Below are 18,780 nucleotides of genomic sequence, written 5' to 3' on the forward strand. Positions count from 1 at the left end.
AACAATTCGCTATGCCAATTGTCTTTTACGCCTTATCTCTTGCATGTATTATGCAAAGCGCGCGATATCGTAATGAATATTCGTAGAAAACAAGAGATCTCTCGCGCGTACTCTCAATAATGCTAACTACGCGGTCCAATTATCAAGTGCCGATATACGTTTCATCCATTCGTTCTCTGTTTGAGCTTCAGGATTATAATTAAGTGCTGTTTTCTTTCTAACAAAACGGAATACTTCAAATATTTTTTAACAACGATATTTGTTTTCATAAGTTCAAGATTCTTGAAGGGAGATCAATCATTACTTTGATTGGCTGAGTCATCGAAACGGTAGTGATGCGGTTTATAGATCGATACGCAGTGGCTATCGTACGGCTATCTAATACACCGACAGATCACGAAGCACTTTGTTCCGTTGGTTTTTTGCTGCCGATGGAAAGCACTCTCCATTTACACTGTAAAAGCTTCGCGCAACTGAGGCACCGAGCAAAGCGAATCGAGAGACGTGGAAACAAATCGAGACGATTCGAGACGAGTGTACGAAAGGATTCCGATGGTATGTATGTATACCGTAGATCGTCCGCGGAATTTTCTCGTGAAATTTATCGCTAAGTTTCGCCAGTGTTCTGCAGTGTGCAACATAAATAATGCGGTTACAATAATATCACTTTCCGACGTCGTAATTAACTGTCGAGTTATGCCGATTAAATGTGGCAGCAAATTGGCGTCGTGTGTATGCGTATCAGGAAAATGCCGTTTATCGCGTTCGCTATAATGCCCACGACACAGCATTTTCTATCTCACGGTGTTTATCACGTCACCCCGCGTGCTCTGAATTCCGGAAAACCTCTCGCTTATTTCCGACTACGATATCGCGACGCGCTTTGCTTCGCATTGCTGGTTTCCGTCATGGAAACAATATCAACCGGCGTCGTATTTCATTTGTGAGCGCGCGGTAAGACCAAGTAAAGCTACGAGAATACGAGATATCGTGTCGCGTCGATCGATAGCGTCGTAAAGGATCTATCATAATCAGTTGCGGAATCTCGCCCTCGCCGCAGTTTGATTCACAGTTTGGTTCCGTTCCGATGCCTCTGTCGAGACACGGGATACACGCTTTGATTATATCCAATCTCCGTACACAGCGGAACACATAGAAACGTAACCCAGCTACAACGGAAACGCAGGATTCGAAGGGGAGTACGAATCCCGAGTATTCCGATCACGTGTCGGACAACCAACGGCGCGATTCCATCCAGCAGCCGCGCCGCGTACAGCCTTCCCTCTCAATTCCTCCTTTTCGCGAGAGACTTCTTGAGCTTCGCGTTTCCGAACGTTTCTAGAAGACGTCTTCGTCTCCGACGTCTTCGTCTTGTCTTCGAACCAATTCACACCCTTCGCGTTCCACTTGGATAAACGAGCCGATTCGCGCCCACGATTTCGCACGATGGGATCTTTGTGCGTGGCAAAAAGACGGGCACGTGGCCGGAGACGCGCTTTGTACCGTCAAAAGTTGAAAGCTAAAACATCTGTGGAATTTCCTATTGTGTGTAAAGAATTTCGCGCCGAAAGAGTGCTCTGATATGCGAGGGCATTTTCCGTGCCGGAACAATGTCAAATGTATTGTTCGCATTCCCGATTTGGAAATTTCTAAAATATCTTGGCTCCTTATAGAAATAGAAAGAGCTCATTTCTTATTGTCGCAATCTGGTCCGTTGATTTTCTGTTACAGTAGAGGGAGCAAGGTCGCAATTACCAGAAACTTATTCATCAGAAGTCGCAAAACAAAGGCAAGAAATTAAATTAAGTAAAGAGCTTCTCGCGTAATTGATAACCCCCAAGCGTACATGGTACGGATTTTGAAACTAATCGACTTTACATCAAACGATTCATCCGGCCCGAGCCTAGCCGAATCAGCTAGGGCGAGTTAGATCCACGTGAAATAAATAACTCTAAGCCCTTTTTACTCAGTCGATCGTTGTCGGCCATTAGAAGAGAGCTTCAAAGCTTCCGGCGCCGTAGTTTCCGGGCCATCGCGGAATATCAGGCGGTCGATCTTACCCTTAATTACAAGTCATTGTCCCGGAGAGCACCGCGGGAGTCCGAGTTCCAAGAAACTTGCTTGATCGTCTTGCAGCTGCGAGCACGCGTCGCTCGGTCGCAAGGCTACCCGAGTGTACGAAGAGAGCTGCCTCTTGAGTTGCTCGGGCTTAATGGAACTTCTACTTGGATGCTACAACGTTACCTTCCTATCTTCCAATTGATTCCACTCACGCGCCGCGCTTCGAGCCGTGGCTCTAACGTACCGATAGCTCTAACTATCCGGGGATGAAAAGAATCGATCTTTGCCTACCGTTCATTCTTACCACCTCTTACGCGAGTTTATCGCGCGCTTCCAATCAATCAGGAATTTGTGTGATTTTACTATCAAAGTCGGTCGGGGATGTCAGTATGCTTGAAGATTCTATCGATAAAATAACTGAGTTACGAAGCAAGAACTGGAAATGGTAGTAAAGGTAACCACACATCACGCTCGATCGCGTGAAAGCGCACATAATCTTCGGGGTTATGAACATAAAAGAAAAGAGATGATAATCATTAGTAACAAAAAATAATAAAGCAAATAAGAGAGAAATAGAGGTAAAGAGGAAAAATTCAATATCTGTACACGGTTTAATCTGAAAATAATTTTGTTGGACAGTTAAATTGATTGTGCTCGAATGTCTAAACTTTTTGCAGCATTGCTCAACATACTTCAACATCTCTCATAATTATTTTAATGGTCCAATAAAATTATTTTCAAATTTAGTTAAATTTTGAGACATTTCAGCAAAAAGTCGTTTTTTTTCCCCGTGTAACATAATCGATTTTTTTATTCTTTAACTGAGAGACGAAAGAGGAAGCGTCAGTCTTTATATAAAATTTTTTTTTTATAAAAATATTTGTTGATGTAGTGACAAAATAGTAATTTAATTTAAATTAATCTTTTCATTAAAAATATATAATTGTACCAATTTAATTAATAATGCGTTATGTGACAATAAAAACTGTACACAATTATGTATAACGAATCTACTATTTTATTTCTGTTTCTTCTCCAAAATTTCGTGTTTATCTGCAATTATCTATAGAGAATAAGCTGCGGTGCGTCTTAATCACGAAAAAGGTAAAAGGGGAAAAGTTTCGCATTGCGAGAATTATAGCTGAGCCGCTTTGGGAACTTCCAGTTGATTCCACTCACGTGCTGCTCCGTAGTGACTTATAAAGACGTTTATATTCGTTCAAGAGGGAGAAAAAAAGAAGGGTTTCGTAAGAGATTTTGTCTCTTTGCCAAAACTCAAGGTATACTCATTCATTAATCTCAAACAACAGAAAATTTCTCGACACTTTTCCGATTAGAGATGGATTCGCGAACTCTCATCGAGAGGGAGAAGAAAATGATACATTTTCTCTTTAAAAGAGCTTCAGATAGAATTACGAGATTTAACGGGTTAATATCACTTAATCCTTTTGCGCTTTCTGCTATCAAAGCATGAAATGCTTGCGAGTGCATGTCGCGTGCGTTACACGATGGAGAGTTTCCGCTGCACGGACCACCGGGCGTTACCGTTGCGCCTAATGGAACCCCGAGCTTGGCGTTAGCGCGGCCTCATCGTATCCCTTCCAATCGATTTTACTCACGCGCTACACCGGAACAGATTGCACGCTTCCCTGTATCTAGGTGCAATGAAAAACGGTCGCTGTTTTCGGTTCATCATCGCACCTGCGCTTTTATCACAGGTCACGCGCATCCGTCCGCAACGACGTCCATAACTCTCGAGGCCAAAGATGAACGCGCTTTTGATATTTTCTTCATTTTGTTAGATTGCGATAAGAACGGTCTGCATTCAGAAAATGCTGCGGAGAACGGAACGAGCAAAAAGACGCGAATGCACTTCTGTACCATTGTCCTAATTTTTACAGCTATAAAACGATGTTTTTTGTTCACAGAATTTTCGCGATCTAAATTTAGCGATTTTAAGTACTCGAAGAGAACTGTATGTTGCTAGGCGATAATACAAATGGAAGATGTACAATACGAGATTTCTCTCTTCTTTGTATGCTATGTAAATATATATACGTATCATATAGAATTTTCTCTGTTCTGCTATTCACTAAATTCAAAGGAAAAAAATAGCATCAAATTGTAGCAAATAGAAAATTGAAGAAAAATATCATCTCAGCTGTGTATTGTGAAATTGCAATAAAAAACATTAATAAATTAGAAAAACAGAAAAAAGTCACCAAATGCCTAAATCATATCTCATTAATATATATATATATTTTTTTATTTAATATAAGCAACATTTAAATAAAATATAAAGTAAATAAAAAATACATAATAGAGATCACAATTTTAAAAATAAGTTTTATCTAGTTTTGTGCTTGTTATTAATACTTACAAAAATCAAATACAACTGATGTCAATTTTTGATCAATTTATTTAGCTGATAAAATAATCATGTAATTTTAAATTGAGTTTTTTAATTTTTATAAAAGATTTATTGTAGAACGTTTTCACTTTATTGTACACATTTAAAACTATTATAAAAATTAAATCGATATTTTTATAAAACCACAAGTTATCATCTATTAAACTGTAGCGCCACAATTGTAGTTTCTATAGTTTTTATTACAAGAAATAAAATTAATTTACTGTAAGATTGATAAGTGATAATAATAAAACTACTAATTGATATAAACAAAAATGTCAATTGCAAAATAAATTCAATCCAGTTTTATTTCGACGATGTCATCTTTTCATTATTGCTATTTAGTAATTATTACATATTTGATTTTTTCTTCAATGAATTACTAACGTTAATCAAATATCTGATTACTAACGTTAATCAAATCAAATGACATTTGATCTGATTATTAACGTTAATCAAATCAAATGTAATAAATATGCTAGAATAGAGAACAAATCATAAATAGTAATATAAAAAATAATTAAAATTAAAAAATATATTATTGACATAAAAGTGCAGAAAATATAAACCAAAAATATATAATTTATATAGCTTATTTCATTAAGTGTAGAACTATATAAATTATATTATAGATATTTCACTATTTAATTATTACACTACATTTCATTACATTAAGTAAAAATATAAAGATTAAGAAATATGATTTAGGCGACCTCGGCATTCAATGATTCGCCTCTGTCCTTCCAATTTATTAATTTTTTTTACTGCAATTTCACAATGCACAGCTAAAATGACATTTTTCTTCAATTTTCTATTTAATAATTACTAAAATAATATTAATATCCAACATTTGTTATTGTAACGATACTTTTCAAAATTATTTTTGTTATGATTTTATAAAAAACTAATTACCTGTTAAATTTTCTTTATTTTATTATAGTCAGTAGAACTATTTTGTTTTTTTTTTTCGAGTGTATTTTTTCAGTTCTTTTTAACAATGGATTTAATATAAGTTAATATAAGTTATATATTAAATCTATTTATAAGTGTGTAAAATTTTTCCTGTTATTTCTTTTTAAATACTTTCAATAATAATAAATAAACTTTGAGTTGCGTATAACACAAAACAAGAATACGCAACTGGCAATCTATGGTCTAAATCCGCCCCGCAACGTCCAATCTTGATCCGCAGAGAAAATGAAAAATAAACTGAATTATTAGTGCATAACGTCAAATTGTTTTTTTAACTTTATGAATTATCTGTTATCGAAGTGTTTTTTCTGAATAACAAACGTTACAAGAGAAAATTCTTCCCTTTAAAAACAAACTCGCGATGTAATCTTAAATTTCACATGTTGGCCGGCCAAAATTCTAATTGCGTTTCCCTGATATAAAATGAGGAATAATGTTACTCACGGATATGATGTGTAGCAACGAAGTAGTAACTGCATTGTAACTCAATCTGTAACATACAAAATCCAAATTATAGCAAAAAAATGACCAAAAAAATGAATATTAAAATATCTAGCAAACATTTTATTCGTATCTTGCAAATTTTACAAGATAATTACATAATTTCTGAAAAGTAGCTTTTAAAATATATTTACTGAATTTATGTGAAGTAAATCCTCGATTAATGCAAATTATCCGTTCCGTGGTTTCTTTTTGCGCGGCTGTGAATCGCGTATAAATGGAATCTGCTAATAAATAAAAAAATAAAAAAAATAAAAAAAAAAACGAGAAGAAACATCGATATTGTAAAAATATTCCTTTCACATATTTGCACAAAAACAATAATGAAAGTTAAAAAAACAAATTTAAATTTTATTCGTCGATTGTCAGCTGTCAGTACTCCAAAGCTAACAATCGATGTAATAAGTACACTAAATAAGAACGTTTGGCTCAATGATATAAAATAATTTCAATATATATTCAAAACATATTCAATAAATACCATTGATATATACTTTCTGACCGCGTAAAAAGTCGCATAAAAAATGATATTGCATATAAAATACCGCGTAAATGGAGGTAGTATTTGTACCGCGTAAATAAAAATCACGTATATTAAAAGTACCACGTAAATCGAGAGATGAGCGTGCCTTTGAAGCTTCGTATAAATATTAATTTTTTTTAATTCTTAGATAAATAAATAATTCCAAGAAAAAAGATAATAAATAATGAATTATGATTATCAAAAGTCTATCGTTGCCCGATGCCTCCTCCTCCTCTTCTAAAGTTAGGATAGATTAATCAATTGCTACTTCCTCCCGGTAGTCGCACAACATTCGCGAAAACAGGATTAATTACGCGCGTCTACTAATCAGTAGTATATGTGGATATATGATCGTGTCCTTTGTACGATACTTCTGACGTTAATTGCACGCAACACGTTTATCATTTTGTGACATGAAAAGAACGTTCACACGACGAAACGCACACAGCATTTACGATCGTACTCTTTGCTGAAATGCGCCACTTAACTTAGACGTGTGTACCACCGGTACCACCATACGCGTGACATTAACTATGGTTCACTTGGCACCATAAATGCTTCAAAGCATTTGATTGACCAAAGAATTTTAGTGATTGATCAATCAAAGAATGAAATGCATGCAACGTCAGGTGAATAGTAGTCATTACATTGACCGCGAAACATGGACATCCTATGTCCATGCCGCAAAATAATTCTAAGAGAATTGCTGTCAACTTCGATCTGATGCGTAATCCATAAATCAAAACAACCGGTAAAATCAGATTAATCATTGGTCAAGAGATGCGATAAACCGTTTTCAAATATGTAAGCGAAATTGACATCTGATATATATTGAACAGACAAATCCTATGAATCATTAATAAATGATACATAAATGTATAGAAGCTTTTTATTCTTTGAAACTTTAAAATCAGCAATAGGCATGACTTCGCACTCTCTTTATTTCATATCTGCGATATTATATTAATAAAAATTCAATAAATATTATATTACTAAAAATGATATTGTATTACTAAAAATTCGACGATAATGTTGCCAACTTTGCCTCAATGTTGCGCGCATCCGATAAAATGCACCGATAAAGCGATAAAATCAAATTAATCGTGAGCGAAATGAATTATCTTAAAATGCACAAATTTTTGTATAATATATTTTAAGCGAACGAATCCCATGAAATACATCCCAAAAAACACCAAGTTACAGTTAGTTATAAAAGTGTTAGTGATAATTTCCCACTCAACAGTATAATGATTACATAACACACTCGTTATATAATAGATATATGGTTGAGTTGAAAATTACAACAATTGTATAACTTAATTCGGTGTTAGTTAGGATGTACTGTGTGTATTATTAATAATACGTGTAACATTAATAAATTCAATATGCAAAGATTTTTCATTAATCAAATTGCAGATTTGGTAGTGATACAATTCGCGTTTTTAATCGAAAGGGTCATGACGAGAAAACCTAGGTTTTTTAGTAACGTTAAAAATACTTTACTTTCGTCGAAAATACCGTTATAAAGCGTTGCGCACGAGTTACTGGCAGAGTCGTACCGAATAATACACTTGCCACGATTGCGTTCCGAAAGTTAATGGAGCGCAGAGCGGTTCACCCGGGCTGGTTCGAACTGCGACGTACGAATGATAGCGCACTTGCCCAGCTGACCTTGTATACCTAGTATACCTTGTGACCTACATGACGGTTTGATTGTGTATACAGTAATGGCTATCGTTCATTATAGTCACTACAACAGTGTAAATGTAGTCGTAAAGTACTGTAGATTGTAAAGTATTGTAAGATACAATTATAAAGAATTACTGAATGCGTTCGGTCATCTAAATTATACCCCTTATACCATCAATTTACATTTTAATTTAATACAAGTAACATTTACGGATACAAATACAAAGGAAATAAGAAATACATAATACAGACAACAATTTAAAAGGTTTTATCTTGTTGTGCGAGTGCTTAAAAAAATCAGGCAGAACTGATGTTAACTTTTGATGAAATTATTTAGTCGATAATGTAATCATGTAATTTTATATTGAATTTTTATATTTTCATAAATAAAAATTCATTGTAGAATATTTTACTTCATTGTATTTACAGATACAAATTTAAAATTATATTGGAAGATTAAATCGATATTTTTATAAAATCTACCAATTTATTTAAATTATAGTACCATAAATTTTATTACACAAAACAATATTAATATAAGATTGATAAGTGATAAAACTAATAATTGATATAAATAAAAACATTTGTCAATTGTAAAAATAAATTCAAGCCAATTTTATTTCGATATTTTTATCTTTCCATTATTATAATTTATTAATTATTAAGTATTTAGTTACTTGTTCAATAAATTACCATTAAAATAAGTGTTATAATTAATAATCCACATTTTAATTATTTTAAATTATTAATTAAATTATTTAAATTCATAAATTCAATATTTTCAAAAGCTATATGATTTGGGTTGTTTAAATCATAACTTTTGCAGCATGTAAAAAGACTTATAAATTTGTTATTAGTTAAAAGTTAAATATTGTAATAACGTGTGAAACAGCAAACTATTTTTCAATTTTTTGCATGTAAATCTTGATGAAAAAAACTTTTCTCATAATTTTTATACAAATTGGAACATTTTTCAGAAATACTCAAAGTACACAGAAAGTTTACATCTTCTCTCAGAATTTTTCATACATGAATTCTGAAATATTTTAAGATTTCTTATTCTGAAATTTCTAAAAACTACTTGTAACTTTTTTAGATTTTATAACATTTCGTAAAACATTATAAAACAAAATTTTAGAATTCTTAAAACGTTTCATTAACTGTATAAAAAATTTTGAGAAAAAATATAGACTTTCTAAGTACTTCTGAAAAGAGTTTCAGGTAATTATTTAGGATAAGAGCCTCACTTCAAAATCTTAATGAAAATGTACTCATTCGATGCATTTTCACTAAAAATGAAAGAATTTGGAAGAAAAACATGACTGTCTACCCTGCAAAGTGAGTTATTGAGCAATAAGTTAGCGAGTTGAGAGCTGTTAAGATATCTGTCTAAGGCTATGGTTGGATTCACAGTGCTATTGGTCTCTATGGTTCATTAAGCATAAACCAGAATAGAATGAAGCCAATAACAGTTTGAGCGCGAATCGGACAGTGGCCTAAATGCTTAAACTAAAGTTGAAGTATTTAACACATTTGAATCAAATACATAAATGCTTAAACAGTAAAAAAATTGAGTTAAAAAATTTAGTCGAGTTAATAACTTCCTTTTTAGTGTATGTTATTCTAACTCATTCATCTTCAATCTATAAAATTTTATATTTGTAACGTTTCTAACTTAATATGCAAAATATACAGTTGCATAAATATCTTACACAGATTCGTTATTCCAATCTAATTGTAAGATAAGCGTTGATTTCTTCTCATTCACTGACATCACAACGCACAGCAGCGGAGTCCTAACGCCACGTTGACCTGCAAGTCCAGTAAAACACACAAATACAAAATCTAGGTTAGGTTAGCGCTCAAACAACACAATTAACATTATAAAACTAATATCATGTTACCACAGGATTGTTTTATCGTTGCCCGATGCCCGCCGGGCTTCTGCCTCCTTTCACATTCCGTCAATGCACACCACAATAACACTCGCGAACGAGAGATTAATTACAATCGCGTGGTAATTATCAAAGCAACACTTTGTTAACGGCGAAACGACGTCACCACGTAGCGAAAAGAATACACGATCGCGAGAGGATATGATCCAGATACGAATGCGTAGATCGACATTTCGACAGAACATTCGTTTCACTGTTACGTACGAAAAATTCGGAAGTAACTACGTTACAAAAACGAGCCGTTTGGCATTGATGATGTCACGCGAAGTAATACGCGTACGAACGGCACGAAGTTCGCGGCGAGAGAGACTCGTTGACGTCAACGTGAATCGGGCGGGAAAACGTCCCTTGCGAAACGAACATATGGCGGTCACCTTACTCGCGTCTGTCGCCTGGCGCACGGCGAAGAGTCAATACATACGTCTCAGGACGATCGTCACCGTACGTAACACTCATTCGCTCCGTATCACTGTACACAAACACTCGCGAACTGTGACTGCGAGACACGCGGCGAGAGATAAACAGAGTTCGCACGGCTTCCGTCCGCACCCCCCGAAATGCCTACCCGCTCTACCACAGAAGTCTCTCGATTGCTGTCCCGTCGCTCGTCGGCAGCCGAAATACGGATGTCGCGGCGGCTCCTCGTCGCACGATTATCACACGTGTGTCGGAATCGAGTTTCCTGCGGATTTATCGCGACAAAACGCGAGTAACGCGACACGAAATCGATCGGCGATCCGTCATACGCCATCATACGCCCACCCGCCGCCGTTCGCGATACTTCATTCTCAGACCGCGGCGCGGCGCGGCGCCGAATTGACACAGAGCGATTTCGAAATGTCACGGATCATCGATCGATAACGTGTGCACTTTTTCCAGGGAAAAAATTTTTTCCAGGAAAAAATGTACACATCGCTAACGAGCACTCAATGTGATCAAAAAGTTGTAAAAAATAGTGAATTCTCAGTGGAAAAAGAAAATTAGGAATAGGAATTAGAATTTTAGAATGAGTTTCTCGAATAAACGCTATATAAATAAATAATCGAGTCGAACAATACGATCGTATAGTAAAAGTTCGAAACGAACAGCGGAGTTAACTGCAAATAAATCAAAGTAAATCAAAAAGCTGCGATGTGCACATTTTTTCTTGGAAAAAAATTTCTTCCTGGAAATAGCACGCATTACCGATCGTAGATTCGTAACGTTTCGGGATCGTTCGTGTCAATTCGGCGACACCGCGGCGCTACCCTAGCATTGAGGCGACGCTGGCGATGGCGGGCGGACGTGCGGTGGATCGCGATTTCATATCCCGTTTATCGCGGTAAATGGATCCACAGAAAGCTCGACTCCGACAATCGTGCGGCGAGGAGCCCGATGGGCGATGGACTAGTAGCCGACGGGACAGCAGTCGACGTAACTTTAATCTCAGTTTTTTTTTAGAACATTCTGGAATTTTCTAGATTCCAGAAAAAGATAAAAGGAAAGTTAAGCCGAGATTGAAGGTAATCCGCGTTGGTAAAAAGGAACATACCACTGTACTTACGCTACTGTAGAATGAACTCTTACCGCGATTTACCGAGCGCGCTTGTGTATGCACATACACACCCAAGGCGTCCCAAGGACAGCGTCGCGCCGCTTCGCTCCGCTCCGCGCTGCTCCGCGCCGCGTCGTGTCGTATTGCGCCATTCGCGCTATGACCAGGCTACCGTGCGGATGACGCGACGCAGCTTGAGCTGGCGAGTACCGCTTCGTGCTATTATCCCTCGTGACACGTTTGCACGGACGATTAGAGACTATAACGCTTACACTACACCTTGCGAGAATGTTTATCGTCGGAGGTAAACGTAATCTCTAGATTCTCTAGTGTGTTACGGAAAGAACGTCTCGCGCTAACCTCACTCTCGAACTTTTCGGGCCGCATACCGCATCGAGTAACTTTTGAAGTCGTATCATGTTTCCCCGTGTCGGTTGTCGACGGTTCTGATGCTCGACAGAGGTAGCAGAGGTAGAAGAGGTAGAAGGGGTAGAAGGGGCGATCGCCTTACTTCACGCGAATAAATTAATTACTCGTAAATGTATCGTAGGTGGTACGGTTTGTTTGTTGAAAACAGATATTTCGCGCGGCTTGTTCGTTTGACCGTGGAAACCGTAGAAGCCGGGTGCTATAATTTATCGTTTCACTTTGACATTTGCGCGTGATAATTGTTTCTTTAATGACAATTGGATTTGAGCGTGCATCGCGTCGCACGCAACATGCTTTTTCGATTTAATGTAATTTATCGAATACCTTTGAAATGTAGAGCGCCTAGTAATGCGCTCGTTTCGCGCGAGGGAAAATGTTGCGATATGTCGTTTATTAATAACACACACGCATTTCGCGGAATTCGCTCGTGGTGATATCGCGCCAATTTTTGCTTGCACATATTTTAATGGTATTATCGCGCCTCTCGCCTCAATCTTTAAGGGTCATTTCGATCAATTCCGATTAATTTTAATTGACGATTAACTTGATAGGTAATTAATTGGAGAATTTATATTATATTTAACATCGCATTTCCTAAACGGTTCATTCCAATTTTTGTGTTAATTTATTTACTTATAATTATTCTATTAATAATTTATTGAAAAAAGAATCAAATCTTATTTATTAAAAATAAAAAATAAAATCATAAATATTTATAATTTTAATAATTTTAAATAATATTTATAATTTTATTATATAATAAATTTCAATAAATAAATGTTATTTATTAAAAGTAAAAAATAAAAAATAATAGAATAAGAAGGTAAATCGAAATAAAACTGATTTAAATTTATTTTTTTATTGACACGTTATTATTTATTTTAATTATTATATAGATGAAAATGATGAATGTTAAACAATGATATAAATATTATGTAAAAAATTAACACAAAAATAAACACTTTGATACGATGTGAAAACAAATTATGAATGCATATTTCTTCATTAAAATTAACATTTATGTAATGTTTATTGATTGTTGACACGTACATTTTATTCAATAATCTCAGAATTTATGTTTTAAAACTGCATTTTTTTATGCTACTTGTTTATTAAGCAATAAATTGTGTTATTTTAATATTCAAAATTGTTGAATTTATAAATATTAATTTAACAGTAAATATTTATGTAATAATCACATTATGTTAAATTAATACTTTGGTATGTTGAAAATTTAATTAAAAATTTTAACAAAGGTTGATTTTAACATAAATACAAAATGTTTTTTACTGTATAACGTTGCCAACAATTTGTATTTATTAAATAATAAAAATTGAATAACTTTGTCTTTGTTAAAATTATAAAATACACCTGGAGAAAAGTTTCTTTAAGTAAAAAATATTTGTTTGAAAGAAAAATGTGCATTGTTATATGGTTAAAGAAAAGTTTCTTTGAAGAAATTTTTTTTTATCTTTTTTAATAGAATTCAAAAAATAGTTTGGTTGTGCAAATGTAAATCTTTTTTTAAACAAAAGAAACATGTTTTTAAAACCAGAATATTTAAATTATTTCTTACGTTCAGTACTTTCTCTCAATTAAAAAATTATTTATTTAAATTAAACAAATAATGTGAACAATTTATTTACTTTAGAAAAGGCTAATAACGTCATTTCTTGAAATCAATTAAATTTTTATTTTCCTCAAACATATTTTTATTTACTTATTAACTTAAAAAGCAATGTTAAAGAAACAATTTCGTCGATTTAAACGTAGGTAACTTTTCTTTGGATATATATTTAATATTATGATCAATCAAATGTGGATAGAGAACACGGGAAAATAAGAGCACGTTCCATCTCGTTCTAATAACTGTTTTAATTTCTTTTTGTTGATAATTCTGCCAATTGAGTTAATTGTCGATTAAAGTTAATCGGAATTGATCGAAGTGGTTCTTAACCCGATTTTCTCAGTAGCATCACTTTACGGATTGCGCGGTATTCGGAGCGAAGTTGGTAGCATTACGAAATCTTCGATTTTTTGGTTATTAATGCAGCATCGCGCGTATGAAGCAGTACGACTCCGATTTGCGTGGCGCCATGACGAACGATAAGTACGGTCGTAAATCGTAATAAACTCCGTACGGTTTTAAACTCTGTGCGGTCTTTCTTCTCTCGTGTTACAGTCTTCCGTCGTAAAGTGATAAAGTGCACGTCGCGTGCGATTAATGTTAGGAGTGCCGTGTAAAGTACACGCGCGATCGTCGTGCACTGCTGATTAGTGCGCGCGCGTAATTAACCCTATTTTCGCGAGTGTTGCGCGACTACCGGAAGGAAGTAGCAATGGAGGAGCCCTAAACTGAGAGGAGGTGGAGGCCTGGGTGGTATCAGGCAACGGCGGAGCAACTCTGAGGCAAGTATTTCGTTAACTTATTTACAAGGCTGGGAAGTAAAGCATTACTTGTAACACTGTTACTTTCTTAAGGTAACGTTTTCAACCCTGCCTATTTATTATCTCTACCATTCATTACATTATTCGTTTTGTCGCGATTCACATTTGAAGCGCTATTAGTATTTTATTTTCGTTTTACGTTCAATGAATAGACCGTGCCAAGAATTAGAGAAAATCATATATCTATGAAACTTTATAACTATCTATATATTTTAAAAGTTTTTTTTTCATTATGTAATTATATTTTGTAAAACATCTGCAAACAAATATTTTATGAGATAATTGTATAATTGGGAGAAAATATTTTCTATCTGTCTATATATATTAGTGTGATTTTTGCTTTTTAACTTTTAAATTTTTTTCCGCGGCATTCCCAAAATGGTTCTGAGCTACAAAAAAATAATCCGTGCCAAATTTCAGCTCGATTAAACACCGGGACATTTTAATATCTAAAAAGATAATTATATGTATATGTACAATACAATTTTTTGAGATATTTGAATATTGATTTAATAATAATTGAACATTTTTTGTGTAATTATTTTTTATGTAATTATTTTTTAAATCAGTATATTTAGTTTGTGATAACAAAAAAAAATATTTTTTTCAAAAATTGTATATTTTGTTGGCTTGTTAAATATCTGTTTATAATGTATGAATAAGATCTGACACGCAGTATTTATAATTACTTTTTGAGATATTTCAAATAAACGAAATGAATTTTAAATAAACGAAATAATTAAATTTTTTTAAAATAATTAATTTTGAGATGATTTTGATTATTTTTTCAAAAATTATGTCATTATCTTCGTAGCATTTATTGCATATCAATTTGCATATCAATAATATACACGTAATAAATATTATTACTTTTTGAGTTATTTGAATATTAATTTCTTTGAGTTATTGTTATAATTTGGATTTTATTTTTGTATTATAGATTGACGAAATTACAACGTAGTTACAACTCCGCTGTTGCACATCGCACCGGTGAGTTTTATCTTCTATTTTAAATTGTAGAATTCAAAATGCATCATTGAAGTTAATTAAAGACAAGTGATAGGAACAACTTTATAAATGTTAACTCCACTTTATAAAAGTTATGGTAAAAGTAAGAAATAGCGAGTCAAAAATAGAGGACGCTTTCTTTGTAATATACGTATGTACATAATATGGCGAGTGTCCTATATATTACATCTTTGTCGATATTCCCTTGTCGATATTACCGCTTAGTAGTAACTTCACTTCACTTCCGATATTTGTGGTTGTTTGAAAATCTTTAAGATTTTTAGATCGCAAAAATTCGGAAAGGAAGAATAGATCGTTTTATATGGCCGGTAAGAACTACGACAATGACACCGAGCCATCCTCGCGTCTTTTTGCTCGTTTCGTTTTCCACAGCTTTTTTCTTTCAATCTCTTGCTCGCCGTAGCAAGCAGTTTTGTTCCCTTTGGCCCCTTCGACTATCGGTAGTGTATTCATCTTCCAACTCGCCCCTTTCTGTTTCTTTCGTTTTTTCTATTTCGCTACTACAGATATGTTAATTACGCCGATCTCGCCCTTATTCTCGCCGGAATTAAGATCGCTGATTCTATATAATGCGTTTCAACTACAAAAGAACTCATATAATTCTGGTCCTTTTGCGCCGATTATTAAATGTAAGAATTATGCAAGAGGAAGCGCGGTATGATTTTCATGGTATTTATCGCAGTTTCTATATTTTGCAGTTATTTTGAGAGCTTTATTTTCCAAACAAACATTGTGCTCTCGATTCAATTAATCGAGTGATACCAATGCAACATATATTTTCTATAATTTTTTATTTTTTATTTTTGCAATTTATAATGAATTTATGCATAGTCTGTATTTATTATTTATCATTTATCACGTATTATAAATATATAAATGCATAAGAAAAAAATACGTATTTGCAAGAAAAACAATATATTATGTGATTGCTAATTATTTTTATACTTTAAATTTTTAAAGATTATTTTCTTTAAGAAATAATCGTTCAATATTATACAATTAATTTTTTATTTGATAATAGTACTTTCTTAATCTTGAAAATGTAATATGTAAATGTGAATCTTAATCTATTTACTTTCTCAACAATTACGCAAAAATGTAAGCACTTAGTAATTCTACTATTCCTTATAAAAAATTTATCTTTTAAAAATGTAGGTACAATATAATATTTTCACAAGAATCGTATTTATACTTAATGTTACACAAAAGCTGTACATTTAGAAAAACCGATATAAACGTTTCATAAATGTTTCATTTTGCGACGCAGAAAACGTCAATTAGACAGTTAAATTTCTCGGTCTGGTAGTTCTCTAATTCACTCATGCTCATCTATTTAATGCACGACATGGCATTGAGGAGAAATAATGCGCCGTATAAGTACACGACTAAATCATTATACTCTTCTTTTCCGCGTCAACGTTTTCCGGCCTTAATGGTTACTCACTTAGCATTACGTGTGCTTCTGTCGAGAAGTCGTAATTTTTTCAGCGTGAATCCGGGAATTTGAAGAAACGCGAAGTAGAACAGCTCGACGTCTAAAAGAGCGACGACAACACACATCCTTTAAAATATACATTATATTATTTTTAAGAATTGTACAATGTTAATTATTAAAAAATTAAATTTAAACCAATTCCGTGAGTTAAATAACATTTTATTATTTTTAACTTTTATGTTGGTTGAAATTGATTATTTTAACACAAAATATGTAAAGGAACAACCTTATCTAATCAACCTATTTCTGTGGTTAAATTGATGAGTTTTAAAGTTAGTTGTGTCCGTATATTAACGTATGCACCTAGTAAATAATAAATTAAATTAGATTCAAATGTAACGTTCGTATAACTTGTTTAACTTCTTTGTTCTAGTTAAATTGACGACATATGAAATAGGAGTAATGAATACCTATAAAAATGATGAAAAGTAAATTGGGTAGAATTCGACACTATAAATTTAACAGTATATTTATACCTAATGTTATACGTGTACTGAAGAAAGATTTGATAACTATTAGCTTTGGTAATAATTACTACAAATTTTTAGTACATTGAAAAAAGAAGATTTGGCAACTATTATTAAATTAGGTAATAGTTATCAAATTCTTTTTTCAATGTGTAATTAACAATGTTCTACTTATACTTTTTAAAAACCATTATAAATGGCTGTTTCACTTTACAACGCAGAAAACGTCGATTAGATAATTAAATTTCTCGGTTTGGTAATTCTCTAATCGTCTTACATCCCATTTGCCTAATGCATCGTCGTCGCATCGAGGAGAAATAATGCGCTGCATAAGTACGCGACTAAATCATTATATTCTTCTTTTCCGCGTCATCGTCTGCCAGCTTTAACGGTTACCGGTTACCCACTTGAGCATTACGTGTGCTTCTGTCGAGAAGTAATTTTGCAGCGTGAATCCGGGGAATTTGGAGAAACACGAAGTAGAACAGGTCGACGTCTGGAAGGGCGATGACAATGTCGAGGGCTCCTTTCCTTTGCTCTTTCTTTTCCACCACGTTTCTTCTTCCTTTCTTTTCTGCCTTTCTTTCCGCCTTCTCGTTCTATTTTCTTTTAGCCCGTTTCCTTTCCAGGCTCTTTCACTTCCGATTCTCTTCGTGTTTCATTTTTCGTCACCGGCACTACTCGTTCACCTCGCGATGGTTCGTAACGGATAATAAGCTCTTCTCAGGGGGTCGTCCGACTTTCCGTGGGCGTGCCTGTAGCAGAAATAAGACGCGACTTCTTCGTACCGTGGAGCAATTGCTTTTACTTCTAGCCTCCCACGAGAATTCCGCGAGTCTCTTCGCGTGGCTCTTTGCCAGCCTCTGTGTGAGCGAACTCAAGCGACATGTATTCGCCTTGCGCATACACAACCGCGAATTCTGTAGATGTAATAAGCGCAGTAAATGAAATCCCATCATCGAAGTTAGATTTAAAACATGAAAATGTCAAATTCTGTTCCCGGCAAAGCTTTTGTAATATGTTGCTTTGCCGTTGTGAAAACATAAAGCTTTCGATGGCGCGAAAGAGAAATATGTTATGTTATGTAAAGCGATTTGACTAAATCTCAAATTTTTATTATTCGAGAATTATGCCTGGGAGAATTTCTGGAAGAATTATGTCTGGAAGAAACCAGTTATAACTTAAGAGATTGAAGATTAAAAGAGAACGGCGAACTTTTATTTCTTTATACTAAATTTCCTCACTTTTGTCTGAAAGCGATTTTCTA

At 34.1% G+C, this 18,780-nt stretch overlaps 1 protein-coding gene across 5 annotated transcripts in view; it reads right to left on the bottom strand.

Moving 5' to 3' along the window:
- The window catches only part of LOC105194273 (zwei Ig domain protein zig-8), a 170,657-nt gene that overhangs the window by 57,645 nt on the left and 94,232 nt on the right, over nucleotides 1–18,780 (bottom strand). For 2 of the 5 annotated variants that reach the window (XM_026137247.2, XM_026137248.2), the window contains exon 3: nucleotides 5,888–5,933. The exons of 1 other annotated variant lie outside the window; for it this stretch is intronic. The gene's annotated coding sequence lies outside the window, so the exon portion shown is untranslated. Of the gene's footprint in view, nucleotides 1–5,887; nucleotides 5,934–6,078; nucleotides 6,098–9,868; nucleotides 9,969–10,060; nucleotides 10,288–18,780 lie in introns of those variants that run through there. 2 more of the 5 variants (XM_011159121.3, XM_039446447.1) reach the window with 2 other exon arrangements.

This window comes from Solenopsis invicta, chromosome 3 (assembly GCF_016802725.1).
Source record: "Solenopsis invicta isolate M01_SB chromosome 3, UNIL_Sinv_3.0, whole genome shotgun sequence".
NCBI lineage: Eukaryota > Metazoa > Arthropoda > Insecta > Hymenoptera > Formicidae > Solenopsis > Solenopsis invicta.